The following is a 19,037-nucleotide window of genomic DNA, read 5'->3' on the forward strand; positions in this document are numbered from 1 at the left end:
TGTGTGTGTGTGTGTGTGTGTGTGTGTGTGTGTGTGTTAGTCATCACAATTTGAAGATTTGCACACAAGAAAGATATGGCTTTGGGCTGGGGATGCCGTGAAACGGGCCTCTAGTTTGTGTTGTCCCCCCAGGCCAAAAGGTCCCAGTCCTCCCCTGGGGAAGAGGCGCAGATGGCTGATGTGAGGTGTGGAGCCGCGGATGGAAGGAGTGAGGGGAGGAGCTACACATGGCGGGAGTGAAGTCTGCAGCCGCAGATAGCTGAATTGGAGGCTAGAGCCGCGGTGGCTGTACAGGTGCCCTCCCCATAATAAGCGTCGCTGAAAGGAAGGAGGGCAGGACAGAGATGCAGTAAAGCTCACCAGGCCACAGCTGCGGCCACTAGTACAGCCCAAATGCCCTAAAACAAAGAAGGAGCGGTGCTCGAGCGCTAGTAGCCGCGAGTCGGAGGACTTGGAAGCCTCGCTCGGTGTACTCGTAAAGTAAAGACGACGTAAGATGACAGAAGAGGGAGGAGACTCGGTTGTCGGAGGCTCGGAGCTGTACAGGTACTAAGGAGGAGACCCTAGAGGGAAGAAGCTGCAGTGCCGCGCTGACCAGAAGGGCGTTCCAGATGGTTGATCGACTGCCACCGGTGTTCCAACTAACTAGCATACATTGACAGAATAGCATACATTTAAAGTGATATACCCCTTGTTAGTAGAATCAGTGTCCCCTTGCCCGCTCGCTTCGCTCGCTGGGCTGCGGGCTCGGTCCTCGCTTCGCTCGGACAACTTTTTATTCTAACTCTATGTCCACTTGGATAGTGGAGATTGCACACCAGCACACAGGCAGCTAACTGGGGTTGAAAAGGTTAATGCTGCTGATGGGTATTATGGGGTTAATGTATGCCCTGCATGACTTTGCACATGCTCAGTAGCATTTGTATGCTATTCTGTCGGGTATGCTAAAATGTTGGAACACCGGGATTATGTAAGTTTCTGCTTGTTACAGCTTGTCAGTCACCCACTAATTGCCAGCTGTCAATCTCATCCTCATTCATCACCCCTTAGCCGTCATTCCTATCCTCTGCTTTCATCACCCCTAGCTGTCATTCCCATCCTCTGCATTCATCACCCTTAGCTAGCATTCTCATCGTCTGCTTTCATTCATTATCCCCCAGCTGTCATTCTCATCCTCTGCTTTCATTCATCACCCACTAGTTGTAATTATTATCCTCTGCTTCCCTTTATCACCTAGCTGTCATTCCCATCATCTGCTTTTATTTAACACCGCCTAGTTGTCATTCCCATCCTCTGCTTTCATCACCCCTTAGCTGTCATTCCTATCCGCTGCTTCCATCACCCCTTAGTTGTCATTCTCATCCTCTGCTTTGATTCATCACCCCCTAGCTGTCATTTCCATCCTCTGCTTTCATTCATCACCCTTAGCTGTGATTCCCATCCTTTGCTTTTATTCATCATCCCCCAGTTGTCATTCATCATCCCCCAGTTGTCATTCCCATCCTCTGCTTTCATTCATCATCCCTCGCTTTCATTCATCACACCCTAGCTGTCATTCCCATCCTCTGCTTTCATTTATCACCCCATAGCTGTTATTCCCATCCTCTGATTTCATTTATCATCCCCAGCTGTCGTTTCCATCCTCTGCTTTCATTCATCACCCCTTAGCTGTCGTTTCCATCCTCTGGTTTCATTCATCATCCCTTAGCTGTCATTCCCATCCTCTGCTTTCATTCATCACCCCTTAACTGTCATTCCCATCCTCTGCTTTCATTCATCACCCCCTTAACTGTCATTCCCATCTTCTGCTTTAATTCACTATCATTGTCTGCTGTCATTTCTCCTCACTGGCTAGCTGTCACTTTCATAATCTCCCATCATTTCATGTCATTGGCTAGCTGTTAAGGTGGCCATACACTCATTAGATTAGCAGCAGATAGATCATCAGTAGATTTTTTTTGATCTATCTGATGTGTTTAAAAACATTTTTTACTGGGAACAGATTTCCAATAGATGTCAGTATGAAATCGATTGAAAATCGATCTGATGGCATTTTGTTGCCATCAGATTTCCATTAGGTCCAATGCAAATTCATAAGCCATCTCCAGAGATAAGCCAAATTTTTCCAACATGTCAGATCGATTGAAATCGATAGAAATTGGCCGCAAATTGATTGATTGGTCAATCGATTTGCGATCTGCCAAATATCGGCTGAGTGTATGGGCCCCTTTACTCTCATCATTGGCTAAATGTCACTTCTGGTCAGGGCTGTTGTAGCCAGGATGGAGTTCTGGGCAAAATCTGCATGTATTAACCACTTAAGCCCGAAGGGTTGAAATTTTTTTACATCCGAGCAACTTTCACCCCCCATTCATTTGCCAATAACTTTATCACTACTCATCACAATTAATTGATCTATATCTTGTTTTTTCCGCCACCAATTAGGCTTTCTGTGGGTGGTATATTTTGCTAAGAGCCACTTTACTGTAAATGCATTTTAACAGGAAGAATAAGAAAAAAATGGAATAAATTCATTATTTCTCAGTTTTCAGCCATTATAGTTTTAAAATAATACATGCCTCCATAATTAAAACTCACGTATTGTATTTGCCCATATGCCCCGGGTATTTCACCGTTAAAATTATGTCCCTATCACAATGTATGGCGACAATATTTTATTTGGAAATAAAGGTGCATTTTTTCCGTTTTGCGTCCATCACTGTTTAGAAGCCCATAATTTATTAAATCATATTGATATACTCCTTTGACATGAATATTTAAAAAGTTCAGACCCTTAGGTAACTATTTATGTTTTTTTTTTTTTTTTATTATTGTAATTTTTTTTTTTTTTAATTTAAACTTGTATGTGGGTATTTTTTGGTGTGGGAGGTAAACAGGTTTTTTTTTAATATATTTATAGGTTTATTCTTAAAACTTTTTTTTTTAAGGTGTAATTTGCTATTTGGCCACAAGATGGCCAGAATCAAAAAGTCCTGGGAGCGATCGATCTCGCTCCCAGGCAGAGGAAAGGAGACCAGAGCTCAGAAAAGCCGCAGCGTCTGAAGAGACGCTGTCGGCTTTTCTCCGGGGGGGTCCGATCAGCGAAAGGGATTTATAATCCCTTTCACTGATCGGTGGGCTAGCGGCCAGCAGCGGGGGCGCGCACGGGGGGGGGCCCGCGGGCGCGCGCAGCAACTGGACGAGAAATCTCGTCCAGTTGGGCTTAAGTGGTTAGTAATCCCAGGAATGCAGCAGAAACTTCACACTATACTTCTATGCTATTTCTGTATGTGTCACATCACATTTGTAACTTGTGATGCAACTTTTCAACACTGTTGAGTGGCTATTGAGTTGAGTTGCTTTCCTATATTTTGGGATGTGCAAGGCAATTTGAATAATGTGAATGAAATCACCCAAAAGGTAGCCATACATGTAGAGATGTATGGGCAGATTCGATCAAGAGACTAATCTCTCTCTGATTGAATCTGATAATAGAGAGATCTGTCAGCTGCCGATACACCACAGGCTGATTCACAATCAATTTCATGCTGAAATCGATCTGGAATTGGCCTTGTGCACCGCATCCACCACCCAGACGCTGTGCCCCCTAATGAAGAATGTGCCCCGTGTAAAGTATACATTACCTGTCCAGGGCCTACGCTTTTCCCCGCGGCTTGCGGGATATCTCCTCTGCATACACGCGCGCCCCACGAGGTTACCTAGTAAGGGTGCACATGTGTGACGTCATGCGCACGCTCTTACTAGGAAACCACGTGGGGTGTGCAGGTATGGAGAGGGGAATGCCCCCGGAGCAGCGGAGGTACATGGCACCAGGGGGACAATCTTCATTGGGGGGGGAAGGAACAGGGCCAGGGGCTTCGTGTCGACTGTCGCAAAATTGCACGTCGCTTCCCGCTGCGCACCCGATCAAGCAAGTTGGCCCACCCTCTTGCAGCATGCGCGATCGAGAATGCGGCCAATTTTCATCCCGAAATTGGTCGCATTGTCAGTCAGGCATGTACTTGGCAGCACCAATTTTCATCCAATTTGATTATAATAATCGCATCGATTGGTCAATTGCCCGACAAGTTGCTTGATGTTTGGCCACCTTAAGGCAGTGTTGCCAACTCATCCCTTTAATTACTGACACATATGAATTATACAGGTTTTGTGGCTAGGTAGATGCAGTTAAGGCACTGATTGTGTGTAAATAGCCCCAGAACCTGTATAACTTAGATGTGTCAGTAATTAAAGGGATGAGTTGGCAACACTGCCTTAAGGCCTGGAACCTACTAGTGATTGCTGCAGCGCTGTGTGCAATCATTGTAGTGCAACCTAAATGGCTGCAACTCTGAAGCACTTTGAGTCTGCCAGGAGGAAAGTGCTATATACATGTCTTTGTGTGTGTTTGATATTTCCAATTGTACTGGATGGGAAAGCCTAGCTTTCTTCCTGAATGGAATACTTAGATCAAAGAATTTTTTTTTAACTTACCTGGGGCTTCTTGCAGCCCCCTGGAGGTGTCCTGTTCCCACGATGTCCTCCTGAGTCCCTCCAGCCAGCAGGGGCGACCCCCACTGGCCAGTCGCCTGCTACTGCGTACCGCATACTGCGTACCGCAGTATGCGGAAATTGCTATAGCAGTAGCCAGGGATGGTCCAGCTTTGTGGGGGTCATCGCTGCTGGCCAGAGGGAATCAGGAGGATGTCATGGGCACAGGACAACTCCAGGGGGCTGCAAGAAGCCCCAGGTAAGTTAAAAACTTTTTTTTTTTAATACACTTAAGTATCCCTTAACCTCCTTGGCGGGTAATTTTTTCTGCAAAAATTGCAGAATTCCAATTTTTTTTATTTTTTTTTTTTAAAGTTTCATGTAAAGCTACCAGAGTGGTAGCTACATGAAACACCACTAGAGGGCGCATGTGGCCCTCTAGTCCGATCGCCGCCGGCAACAATAGCAAACAGGGGAACGCGTATACAACGCGTTCCCCTGTTTGGCTTCTCCTGTCGCCATGGCGACGATCGGGATGACGTCATGGACGTCAGCCGACGTCCTGACGTCAGGGACACACGATCCAGCCCATAGCGCTGCCCGGAACTCATTGATCCGGGCAGCGCAGGGCTCTGGCGGGGGGGGGGGGCCCTCTTCAGCCGCTGCGTGCGGCCGATCGCCGCAGAGCGGCGGCGATCAAGCTGTGCGCGCGGCTAGCAAAGTGCTGGCTGCGCGCACAGCAATTTACAAAATGAAAATCGCCCCACCAGGGGCTGAGATCTCCCCCTGCGCGGCATAGCCCGAGCTCAGCTCGGGCTTACCGCCAGGGAGGTTAAGTGGTGAGTTCACACAATGGCTCTCAATTTTTATCTGGAGTTTTCTTTTTTTAGGCATGCAAGCAACCGCAAGTTGTGACTAAAGGTGGCCACACACCATACAATTTTGACCGTACCAATTTACTGAATCTATGTAGTATAAGGACCAACAGACTTAAAATACTTTGAAAGGATTGTTTTGACAAGCTTCTATACTACATGAAAGTGGTAAGATTCACCAACCAAGATTGTATTGTGTGTGAAGAGCCTAAGTCAGACCATAGTGTAACCCTAATAAGGGTATTATAGCCATACAACTCTTTCCTGACAGAAAATAGCTTCTGAATGCAGGGGATAGATAAAAAAAAAAGCCAATAAATCATATATTTAGCTTCTGGGAAACTGAAAGACTGCATATGAGACAATACAACATTAAACTTTCTTTTCATAGCTGACTAGGCCTAAGGCCCGTTTAAAAATGGGCACTAGGCTATGGCCGTGCCCCCAACTCCCCTCCCCCCTTCTGGTCTCTCTGTTTTTTAACCACTTAAGCCCTGAGTGTATTTTTACCTTATGGACCAGAGCAATTTTCACATTTCAGTGCGCCTCCCAATCATTTGCCAATAACATTACCACTACTTATCACAACAAAATGATCTGTATCTTGTTTTTTCTGCCACTAATTAGGCTTTCTTTGGGTGGTACCTTTTGCTAAGAATTATTTTTTTTCTAAATGCATTTTAATGGGAATATTAAAAAGAAATCATTATTTCTCAGTTTTCAGCCATTACAGTTTTAAAATAATACATGCTTCCATAATTAAAACCCACGTATTTTATTTGCCCATTTGTCCTGGTTATTACACCATTTAAATTATCTTGCTATCACAATGTATGGCGCCAATATTTTATTTGGAAATAAAGGTGCATGTTTTCAGTTTTGCGTCCATCACTATTTACAAGCCCATCATTTAAAAAAATAACAGTAATATCCTGACATACATATAAAAAAAGTTCAGTCCCTAAGGTAAGTATTTATGTTGTTTTGTTTTTTTTTACTTTATTTTATTATTTTTTCTAAATGCAAAAGTTTTATTTGGGTATTTATGGGAGAGAGTGGAAGGTAAGGGGTTAATTTTAAATTATGTGTAGGTCTCTTTATTAAAGTAAATGATTGTAGGTGTAATTTTACTTTTTGGCCACAAGATGTCCTCAGTTACTAGCTTCCTGCGCATGCTTTTAGTACACAAACAGGAACTAATGCGTGTAAGTGTAACTACAGTGTTTACAAATGACCGCAGGCATCTAATTGATGTCGCGATCATGAACACGGGGAACTAGAAAAATGAATGGGAACTGCGTTCCCATTCATTGATCTCCAGGCTAACATGTAGCAGTGAGAACTAGTGCGTGAGCACGTGAGAGCACGCACAGCGGTGATTGTGGCAGTTACGAATATCTACTCCCTTGAGGCTTAGATGAAGTTTTTAGGGGAGTAGATATACTGTACTGTAAACATTAAGTGGTTAAATTAGCCGCGTGCACCCACCCCGCACGCTCACCCACCCGCGAACGCCGCTTGCTCATAGGCCTGCCCCCCTTCGGGACCCGTCCTCCTCTGCCGCAAATTATATAAAGGTATACGCGGGGGGGGGGACCTGCAGGATTCTAATAGTATTTTTTAGGAGCAGGAGGATAGATACAATTATTTATTACTGCAGTTTTTTTTACATCTTGGGTTTCCTTTAAAGCAAGTCTAAAGTAAATCTAAAAAAAACAAACCAAAACAGATACCTAAGGAGAGGGAAGGCTCTGGGTCCTGTTGATCCTTCCTGTTGCTCTCACGGTCCCCGCGTTCCAACGCTGGATCCCCCGCTCAGAAATCCTGCTGTGGTTGGCTTCAGGAATGTGAGTGCTCCCTTAAATGGGTGACTACGTACTGCACATGTTCGAGTGCGTGAGAGAGTGTGCATGTACAGTACGGAGCACTCTGGTTCCCGAAGACTTCCGAAGCCTCCCGCGGTGGCAGAGAGCAGTCTTCCACCCATTGGTTGAAGACTGCTCACGGAAGGACTGACGGCGCTGGAACGAGGGGACCAGGAGATGAACAGGAAGGCTTTAAAGGACCCAGAGCCTTTCTTCTCCATAGGTAAGTATACGTTTTGTTTTGTTTTTGGGTGTTTTTTTTCACATTCATTTCAGATTCACAAGGTATTTTATGGGTAACGTTCTAAAAATACTTCCTTGGAGGAAATTCCGGAGAAAAGTTAATATCATATGGACCTATGTGCGTTGCATTGCATAATGATTCTACATGTGAACTCACTGTCCTATCTCTGCGTTGTGACTGATTGTTATCCTAACTCACTAAAAAGTGTGCTTCACCACAACTGTAAACCCGATTTCTCGCATTATTACGATGGACTATGCCAAACTGCTTTGCTAACTTGCCGATGTACCATTGCAATATAATTGCATCCCATTTGCTGTGTGATTGAATTGCCTGTTACCGGGGCTCACCGCGGCTAAACGGCTAGGACGGTGTGGGACTTAGATTTGTTTATGGGGTGGGAGGAACCCCCGGGTAAATATCAGAGCTGTACTTTAGTTTGTCTCTGAGTCTGTTTAAACTAGCATGACCGTTACTGCAGTAATTAATGTAGTAGCAGCCATGCAAGTATCATGGTCACGCTACATCCTATTGTGCAGTTTTCAAGGGAGCGTGTGCAGCTTCAAAGAACTTGATTCTTTTGTGACTCCAGGCCATCAACTGATCATATAGTCAATGAGATGCTTATGATTTCTAAATTGCATGCACAATTAATTCAAATTATACATAGCCTGTAATTGGTCCTGTCAAAATCGGCAAAAGAGGCACACAAGGTCAGTGCTTGTCCTAGGTGCTATATTTCCTAGATATGCCACTAATAATAGCACTTTAGAACCTTCGAAGAATGCTGACTGCAATGCTGCCAGGGTTACATATGAACATTGCAGAGTTGTTCTAATCTGAACAGTACTCCAGCCCATTCCAATTTGGGAACATGGAAGGCTTCCATCATAGCTTTTGTCTGGCATTGCTGTACAAGGCTAGTTGATTCAGAATTTGTGGTAGTGTCATTAAGTATGTCATATAAAAGATGAGGACCATTTTTTTTTCTCACTTTCCACATCACATTAGTATTCATACAGGAAGACTGCATTAAATATGTTACATTTTTGTTTCTTAATCATATTCCTTGTTTAATGTTTCCTGTGCCTAAGGGCCCTTTTCCACTGGGAGGCGTGATCACAAGTGCAATTGTGCTGTATTGTGATCACGCAACCCGCATGAAGCTGTTGGGAATGGAGCACAATGGTGCCAAAAATTACACTTGTTGGCGTTTGCAATTTGGGAGAGAACGAACCAAGCTAGTGGAAGAGGCGCACACGGATTACATACATGTAAATCTTGGTGCTGTTGCCATCAGCAACACGGGGCAATCCACTTTTTGGAAAATGGCCCTTACAGACTGTGGCAGATGATAGTGTTGTCATTAGGAGACAGTAAGTGGTGACATCAGAGACAGGTGGTACTGGCAGATAGTCACTGCCACTGGGTGAAAACAAAGGTCAGTCTGGAGGAGATCTTCTTAGCCTCTCCTAATACGGAAGGTCCATCTTCTCACAGCACTAGGTTATATCATGGTTAACGTGCATCATTTTGGCAAGGTTATTATTATCATTATGGGTTTATATATTTCCATCATTTGCTGTTGTACAGAGAAAAACAAACAAACATGAGTACATTAAAAACATACATTGGTATACATAAAAATACAGGCATTGGTACATAATACAGAACTGGCAGATAGTGTGATTGTTATAGTGACAAAACAAATGTAAAGAAACCTTACAAGACATAAAAAGGAGAGACAAGATAATAGAAAAGGTTGAGGTTTCTGAAAAATATAAAGTTTGTGGGTGGAAGATATGGAGATTGCAAACAACAACTGACATGCATAAGTCATAGTACATATTCTTTACCATGCCCAAATGATAAGGGGTGGGGCGCAACCCTAATTATAAATCATTTCAATGAAAGGCGCAATGCATCACAGTGCTGTCTAACTATATGAATATAACAGAATGATTGCTGTTCGTGGTTGTTGCCCACAACTGTCACAACAGCTTAAACTGCAAGGTAATATATTAGATTGAGAAACATGAATTCATTTTCTGGCCAGTGATGGTAAGTCCAGGGGTCCTGGCCAGCCGCTCTGCCAGCTACCATCCATCACCAGCATCTTGTGTGGGCGGTCCTGGTGTCCGGAATAGGGATGGTCGGAAATGGCAATTTCCGATTCCGCGGTAAATCCGCATTCCGGTATTGCCAAATACCGATTCCGCTAGCAATTTCCGCATTCCAATTCGGAATTTCCGCCGGAAATCGCGGAAATTCCGCCCGATTTTAACATCGTTTTTCTCAAAAACTATAATGTCTTTTTGAAAACCTTTTTTGCATCTTGTTCAGGAGATTCTGCTTAATAAACCCTGAAAATTTGGTGTTTCTAGGACTTGCGGGGGCTTTGCTATTAACCGCTAAAGTCGGCGGATTTTTACTGTAATGTAAATGCAGAAAATAGGCAGATGCAGATTTTCTGCATCTTACATTACAGTAAAAATCCGCCGACTTTAGTGGTTAATAGAAAAGCCCCTGTAAGTCCTAGAAGCACCAAATTTTCAGCGTTTATTAAACAGAATATCCTGAACAAGATGCAAAAAAAAGTTTTCAAAAAGACCTTATAGTTTTTGAGAAAATCGATGTTAAAGTCGGGCGGAATTTCGGAAATTGTATTTCCGCGGAATCCGAATGAGCATCCCTAGTCCGGAATACTGTGTCCACTTTCGGGTGGGATCAGCTGTTCACACCAAATACATATATGGCAATGCCGCGGTTATGTGAAAATTCTTGGAGCTTAAGACACCGGAGGACATGTGAGCTAAGGGAATCAACTGATGGGGTGAGAGCACCCAATTTAATGCTGCAGACTTGCTAAACACTCAGCTGATTTGTAGATGGTAATGCACAGTGTCCTGGATGACTAAGCATGTATTAAGCATACATCCTATGGTGGAACAAGCTGACGTCTTGCATTTCTGACAATTGCTGTTTAGAGGGGAGGCCCCCTACAAATTGATGTCAGCACCAGGGCTGTGGAGTCGGTACAAAAATCCACTGACTCCAACCCCTCATATTAGGATTACTCAGACTCCTCGACTCCTCTAATTTGAATATTACAATCTTGTTGATTGAAAGTATGTAACATAAAATTAATCTCTTAACTGCCAACGCTTGGGAATTTTAAAAGACAACTGAAGTGAGAAGGCTATGTAGACATACATATGCCATATTTATTCCCTTTAGTCATAGACTAAAACTAATCCTTGGCAAGAGTACTTGTAACAAAAAAGGACATCTATCAGGCCCTAGGCAATGTAACTGTGGGTACATGTAAGAATGATGTGCAGGTACTCTGCAGGAGAAGGAGGGGTTTCTTCCTCTATTACACATCTGAACAAGGATCAGGCTCTAGGCAATGTGACTGTGGGTACATGCAAGAGTGAAGTGCAGGTACTCTGCAGTAGAATGAGGCGATTCTTTCTCTATTACACATTCTTCATGCACAATCCGAACCAGGTTTATGGGCGATAGACAACACCTCTGTGTTCAATGTGCACAACCTTCTCAGTGCATTCTCTGCAGCTCTGTGGGGAGTGCATATGTAGAGTATAGTACTACTGTGTAACAAAGTAAACCTGACAGATGAAATTCAAGTTTTATACATACCTGGGGCTTCCTCTAGCCCCCTTCAGGCTAATCAGTCCCTCGCTGTCCTGCTCCGCCACCTGGATCTTCTGCTATGAGTTCAGGTACTTGAGCCAGTCTTGCTTAGTTTGCATGCACACACTCCGCTGCCAGGAGCGTACTACACCTGCGCAGCACTATTGCGCAGGTGCAGAATGCTCCTGGCTGTTGGAGTGGCACATGGCCAGACCGCGCTGACTGGCTGAATTACCGGGACTCATAGCAGAAGATCCAGGGGGTGGAGGAGGACAGCGAGGGACTGATTAGCCTGAAGGGGGTTGGAAGAAGCCCCAGTTATGTATAACACTTTTTTCTTTTCATCCGTCTCAGGTACCCTTTAATTCGTAGTCACCAAACCAAATTTTAACATATCAAATTATTTGATTTCATGAGCAAAGTGCATACATTTGCATAAACCAGCATCAGCGCAGAATTATTTCCATCTCATTGACCATCTCTATTAGTGACACAGCTACACATCAGGCTTTATTCTTACAGCATAGATGTTATTTACTATATATAAGAGATTCCTGTGTACACATATATACTGTACAGTCACAATCAGATGTGTATATCTGACTTTAAAAATACGGGGACTGCTTTATTGAAGCAGCACAAGTAACTAACTTTGATTGGTTTATTTCATTTTTGTGGACTAAGCACAGCTATTACTGTATATATAAATTATTTATGATGACTATTATCTGAGAAATAAAACATTTTATCATATTTTCTATTTTAATTACAGTTTAAATTCATTAGGACTCGGAGTCAGTGCTTTTTTGCCCGACTCCGACTCCAGGCACCCAAAATTGCTCCGACTCCACAGCCCTGGTCAGCACGGATGTAAGTGATGTGAATATAGACGAGGATTACTATCTCCGTACAGAGAATTCATTCATGCTACTCAATCTAATATATTGCCCTGCAATTTAAGCTGTTGTGACGGCCGCAGCCATGGTCAGCAATCGTTAAGCAAAGCAAAATTAAAAGCATGTCTTATGGATTGTTGGTTCCCAGTATATCTTACATGTTTTAGGTATTTTGTTTAGTACTGTTTCGTTTTTTAATACAAATTTTCATATTGTTAGTTTGCCCTGTGACCCATTGAGTCTTTCATTGAGATTTAGAGTCTGGCCAGCTAAATGTGTATTTCACTTTTTTTTTTTTGTTATATCTGTTAGGGGATATTGCAATAGTTTGTGCACTGGGAAGCAGGATCGCAAACACAATTGGATGATAAGCCTGTGCAAGGAAGGCGACTTGGCTTTCTTTATCACATTGCTGGTTTATGTTTCCATGTGAAGCCCATATACTGATTACACTGCTGACAAGAGACTGAACTGTGTCTGCATCTGATGAAACAGCATATTTGTTAGGCTAAAACTATTTGAGTAGATCTGTGAAATGTGATTTTATTAAAGCGCTCAGATCGGTTGTTCTTGGCTTCTGTTCCTCTTTTTGCACATTTAACACTAGTTCTACTTTGGTTTTCCAGCGACCCCAGTATTCAATGGGTAAATTTGTGGAGTATAATTTATTAAAAGAAAACCAGAGAAATAACCTATTCTTTGGCATATAAGCCGCACTTCCATCCCCCCCCCCCCCCCCCCCCAAAAAAAAAAAAAAAAATTGGGGGGAGGGGGAAAGAGTCAGTGCATCTTATATTCCAAAGGTCTGGCCACATGTTCCTCAACAAGCTCTTACCTACCCAGCAATGCGCTCTATCTCCTCCGCTGTATACATTTTCCTGTGTGGCTTCCGCTTTGCGGTTTCACTGGTGCCCTCTAGCTGCGCATGGTGTACTTGCACCTTCAGGTCACGCATGACATGCACAGCTAGAGGGCACCAGTGAACCTGGAAGGTCACGCAGGACTAGCATATACATCGGCTGAATTGTCTGTATACAGCTACGGAGGGCTATTACTTCGCTGGATCGGTAAGACCATGCAGTTAGATTGGAGTGTAGTCAGTATAGATGGGTGTGTAGTCAGTGTAGCTGGGAATGTTGAGAGAGAGTACCTGGGAGAGTAGTCAGTGTAGCTGTGAGTGTAGTGAAGTAGCTGGGACTGGGAGAGTAATCAGTGTAGGTAGGATAAAGTCTCTTTGGGGGTAAATAAGATGCCCCTGCACTATAGATGCACCAGGTTTAGTATTTTTCTTTTTTTCATGATTTCTGTCCTTCAAACCTATGTGCATCTTATAGGCCGGAGCATCTTATATGCCGGAGCATCTTCTACGCCAAAACATATGATATACGAAGGCTGCCAGTGCTAAATGTATCCTGAATGGTGCTAAAAGCAGGCTTGCTCAAATCTGGTCCGGGAGACATCCGGATAGTTGCTATCCGGATATCTCCCAGTAAAGCTGGGGGGGGGGGTCAATCTTACCTGTATGACGTCTTTTTCTGTCCCACGATGCGCTCCAAGCACCGCATGCGCCGGTCACGTGACTACAAACACTTCCTCCTTCAACCCGGAAGAAGGAAGTGTTTTGTAGTTATGTGACCAGCGCATGCAGCGCATTGTGGGAGGCGCCAGGGATGGACCGAAGGCATCATACGGGTAAGATTGATACAACCCCTCCCCCCCCGCACAGCTTTACTTGGAGTTATCCGGTTAGCAAATATCCGGATGTCTCCCGGAGCGGATTTGAGCAAGCCTGGCGGAAAGTCCCTGACCCACAAGAAGCATGTAGATCAGGACTTTAGGAGTGAGTGGAAAATTCTTCTACAACGCAAACTGACCCAGGTAGTGGAAAGGCCTGCACACATGCTCAATGCATGTCACCCGGCAGGGATCAGGAGTCAATTTCTCGGGTGACATTGCAGGGCCAACAACACTGTACAGACTCGTCACTAGCCTCTAGTTGACCGGAGGGTAGTTTATGTAGCTTCCAATAAGATCTTTAGCTGATAGCTTTTATCTGTTGGCATTGCCCTCACTTTCTTGCTCATATGTGCCCACATAGCCTTCAGTTTCTTGCTCAGTAGAGACTTGCCAACTATTCCACTCATCCTTTTCCTGTTTTTGTTGGTGCTGTGTGCAGTTGCTCATTTGTAGAACTATGAGAACAGTTTGATAAGGTGATAGATGTGTAAGGCTTGTGTGCTGTGATAACAGCCTTTCTGTATGTTTGGTATAATACATTTTGTAATAGAATGTTCCAGCTCGCCTGTGAGTTTAGTCAGTGTCCCACTTTCTGCATGGCTGCCATTTGTCTCATCATTCTGGTATAGACCTTTGTAAGTAAAAGTGTCCACCAGTGATACGTGATTGTACAATCTTACCACTTTTATGTAATATGATGGACTATCTAAAGTATCCATTCAATGTATATTCACTCAGTTTACCATTCTACTACATCGATTTGGTATAAGTGTACCTCAATATTATATCATTAGTGGGCACCTTTAGTAAGGAAGTTCCAGTCAGGCCTTGGCTAAGTAAATATACGTTGGATTCTATCTGGAATCTTTTTTTCATCAAATACAACTGCCTGTGTATATTTTTGAGCCAGTGGAGACATATTGCTGTTTGACTTTTTAGAACACAATATTTTTTTTTCAGAATTTTCGGCATTTGCACTTTAAGTTGAATCTTATATAGTAATATAAACACCAGTTTATCTATGCTTGTACCTTGCACCATGCTAATTGCATGTCTCATCTCTATATCCTATTACAGAGCTTTTTTGGAGCAGAATGGAGGTGAGTGAGAATGGATGACTGCACTGAAGAGGAAGGTGATACGGATGTGACACTGGAGCAGGTAATGCACCCCAACACTGCCAACCACTGCTGTGCTACTCTACATGCAAGGGAGAAAAGGCTGCACAGTTGGGGGGGGGGGGGGGGTTTAAATGTGGACTTGTACTAATTGTAGGAAACTGTTACCGAGTGGAGGGGGGATACTGTTTGTTCAGAAGACAGAAGCGGCACACAAGGGGTTACTGAAGGCACAGGAGGACGCAGTGTAGACAAAGGAAAACCGAGGTAGCTCAGGGGGACACAGTGGAGGCAGAAGGAAGCAGAGGTAGCTCAGGGGGACACAGTGGAGGCAGAGGGAAACGGAGGTAGCTCAGGGACACACAGTGGAGGCAGAGGGAAACAGCACAGGGGAACACAGTGGAGGCAGAGGGGAACAGAGGCAGCTCAGGGGGACACAGTGGAGGCAGAGGAAAACAGCACAGGGGAACACAGTGGAGGCAGAGGGAAACAGAGGTAGCTCAGGGGGGACACAGTAGAGGCAGAGGGAAACAGAGATCGCACAGGGGGAAACAGTGGAGGCAGAAGGAAACAAGAAGCTCAGGGAGGCACAGAGTGCAGAGAAAGTATGGGTGGAGGGCACTGCTGGTGCAGAGGGGGACACGGTGGAGGCATAGAGGAACCGAGGGAGCATCATGGAGGCACAAGGGGTGACAGAATTAACATAGAGGGAAATAGTGGAACAAAGGGGGGGAGCAGTAACACGGCTGCTGTGAACTCTTCACAGAAAGACTCTTGTGTCCATTACATCAGACATGTTATAAATAAAATTCTATTTGACACATTCACTGGAATACAACACATATGCAAATGTGCGGTTAACTTATCGGAACAAAATCAATAGATCTTCTGATGGCAGTTGGGAGACTGAACTGCTTGACAAGGTTGCAGTTCGACATCCCATTTAAAAAAGGCCTTATTGTTAGGGCTTTAGGGTTATTCACCTTCAACTGGTATATATGTAGTGCAGTCCATTGTAGTTCTATTTCCTTGCTGCTCTCACTTTTTCCAAGGTCCCTTTTTTTCCTTTTCCTTTTTTTACACTATTACTTTATTGAAAACATACATGTTTTATTTAAACAGAAGCAGGCAATAGTATGTTTGTATGCAGCCTGGTATATTGATATGTTATAAAGAGAAGGGTAGCCAATGCATATTATATAATATAAAGCAACTTCATATTTTGGGCTTCATTCACAAAGCCGTGCAAACTGCTTAGCACGGGTGTGCTAAACAGTTAGCACGTGAAGTGCCGTTCGCGGACTTTTGCGTGTGCAATGTGCCACGATTCGCGCGATCGCTGACTTTTGCGCACGCAATGTGCCGCTACTCTAGGAACTTTGCGCGCAAAAGGCTACCACAGCTGACAAAAAAATATTGCTGTATTGTGTGGGGGAATACAAACACATACCTTTAGCGCCCCCTGCCCCCCTCCATCTGCCGCCGTTCCTCTAATATTCCTGCCGGTGTCCGGCGACTTTATTGACCCCCCACCCGGACATATTGTGCCCTGTGCGTGCAGTGTCATCCCCTCTTCACTTCTGGCATGCGCATAGCGATCGGCTCAGAAGCACGCTGATTCCTCTGCCTCCCCTGGGCTGCGTGTGCGCTGCATTACACCAAGTGTCACATGATTTAGCATCATGTGACGCTTGGTGTAATGCAGACATGTGATGTTACACATAACATCGCGAGACACAAAACATCGCAAGACAAGACATCGCAAAAAAAGAAATTGCGAGACAAGACATCGCAAGACATGAGAAGACATTACAAGACCTTGCAAGAAAAGACATTGCGAGACAAGACATCGCAAGACAAAATATCAATAGACAAGACATGAGAAGACATCGCAAGATAAGACATCGTAAGACAAGACATCACAAGAAAAGACGTCACAAGACATATCGCAAGACAAGACATCGAGAGACAAAACCATCGCAAGACATGAGAAGACATCACAAGAAAAGACATCGAAAGACATGACATCGCAAGGCAAGACATCGAGAGACAAGAGAAGACATCACAAGACAAAATATCGCAAGACAAAATATCGCAAGACATAGAGAAACAAGACATCGCAAGAAAACACGGCGCAAGACATAAGACTTTGCAAGACATCGAGAGACAAGACATCAAGAGACATGAGAAGACATCGCAAGACTAGATATCGCAATACTAGACATTGCAAGACTAGACCTAACAAGAGAAGACATAGGGAGACAAGACATCGAGAGACAAGACATCAATAGACAAGACATCACAAGAAAAGACATGACACCGCAAGACAAGACATCGAGAGACAAAACATCGCAAGGCAAGACATCACAATAGAAGACATCGCAAGACATAAGAAGACATCGCAAGACATAATATCACAAGACAACATCGCAAGACAAGATATTGAAAAATATCACAAGAAAATGCATCACAAGAGAAGACATCGCAAGACATCAGAAGAGAAGATATCGCAAGATAAGATATCACAAGACAAGACATCGAAAGACAAGACATCACAAGAAAAGACATGACAACACAAAAGAAGACATCGCAAGTCATGACATCGCAAGACAAGTCATGACATCGCAAGACAAGTCATGACATCGCAAGACAAGTCATGACATCGCAAGACAAGTCATGACATCGCAAGGCAAGACATCGCAAGGCAAGACATCGCAAGAGAAGGCATCGCAAGACATCGCAAGAGAAGGCATCGCAAGACATCACAAGACAAATATCGCAAGACAAGACATTGAGGCAAGACATCGGAAGACAAAATATCGCAAGACAAGACTTTGAGAGACAAGACATCGCATGAAAAGTCAAAACATCGCAAGACATGAGAAGACACCACAAGACATCAAGAGACAAGACATCAAGAGACAAGACATCGCAAGACATAACTTCGCGAGACAAGATATTGGAATAAAAAGACGTCATAAGACATCGCAAGACCTGAGAAGACATTGCAAGACAAGACATCGAGAGACAAGACATCAAGAGACAAAACATTGCAAGCCATGAGAAGACATCGCGAGACAAAACATCGCAAGACAAGACATCGCAAGACCTGAGAAGACATGACATCGCAAGACAAGACATTGCAAGAGAAGACGTCGTAAGACATGAGAAGTCATGACAAGACATCGCAAGACATGAGAAGACATCGCAAGACAAGACATCGAGAGACAAGACATCGAGAGACAAGACATCGCAAGACAAAACATCGCAAGACCTGAGAAGACATTGCAAGACATAACACCGCAAGAGAAGACGTCGCAAGTTAAGACATCACAAGAGAAGACATCGAGAGACAAGACATCGCAAGACTTGAGAAGACGTTGCAAGACATAACATCGCAAGAGAAGACATCGCAAGACATGAGAAGTCCTAACAAGACAAGACATCGCGAAACAAGACATCGCAAGTCATGAGAAGACATCGTAAGACAAGACGTCGAGAGTCAAGACATCGAGAGTCAAGACATCGAGAGTCAAGACATCGAGAGAAAAGACATAGCAAGACATGAGAAGACGTCGCAAGACAAGACATCACAAGAGAAGACATTGAGAGACAAGACATCGCAAGACAAAATATCAATAGACAAGACATGAGAAGACATCGCAAGATAAGACATTGTAAGACAAGACATCGAGAGACAAGACATCGCATGAAAAGACGTCGCAAGACATAAGTAGAAATTGCAAGACAAAACATTGCAAGAAAAAACATCGCATGACAAGACATTGAGAGACAAGACATCGAGAGACAAAACATCGCAAGACATGAGAAGACATCGAGAGACAAGACATCGCAAGACATAACTTCGCGAGACAAGACATTGAGAGACAAAACATCGCAAGACATGAGAAGACACCACAAGACAAGACATCGTGAGAAAAGACATCGCAACAAAAGACATCGCAAGACATAAGACATCGCAAGACATGACATCGCAAGACATAACATCGCGAGACAAGACAACGGAAAAAAAGACGTCATAAGACATTGCAAGAGAAGACATCGCAAGACCTGAGAAGACATTGCAAGACATAACATCGCAAGAGAAGACGTTGCAAGGCAAGACATCACAAGAGAAGACATTGAGAGACAAGACA

The 19,037-nt window shown here is 43.9% G+C and overlaps 1 long non-coding RNA gene across 1 annotated transcript in view; it reads left to right on the plus strand.

Moving 5' to 3' along the window:
• Nucleotides 1-226: 226 nt before the first annotated feature.
• LOC137532985 (uncharacterized) overlaps nt 227-19,037 on the plus strand; it is a 53,206-nt gene continuing 34,395 nt past the window's right edge. The window contains exons 1-2 of the long non-coding RNA XR_011024095.1: nt 227-546; nt 14,840-14,923. This is a non-coding gene — a long non-coding RNA (uncharacterized lncRNA). The remainder of the gene's footprint in view (nt 547-14,839; nt 14,924-19,037) is intronic.

Source organism: Hyperolius riggenbachi, chromosome 9 (assembly GCF_040937935.1).
Source record: "Hyperolius riggenbachi isolate aHypRig1 chromosome 9, aHypRig1.pri, whole genome shotgun sequence".
NCBI classification, from domain to species: domain Eukaryota; kingdom Metazoa; phylum Chordata; class Amphibia; order Anura; family Hyperoliidae; genus Hyperolius; species Hyperolius riggenbachi.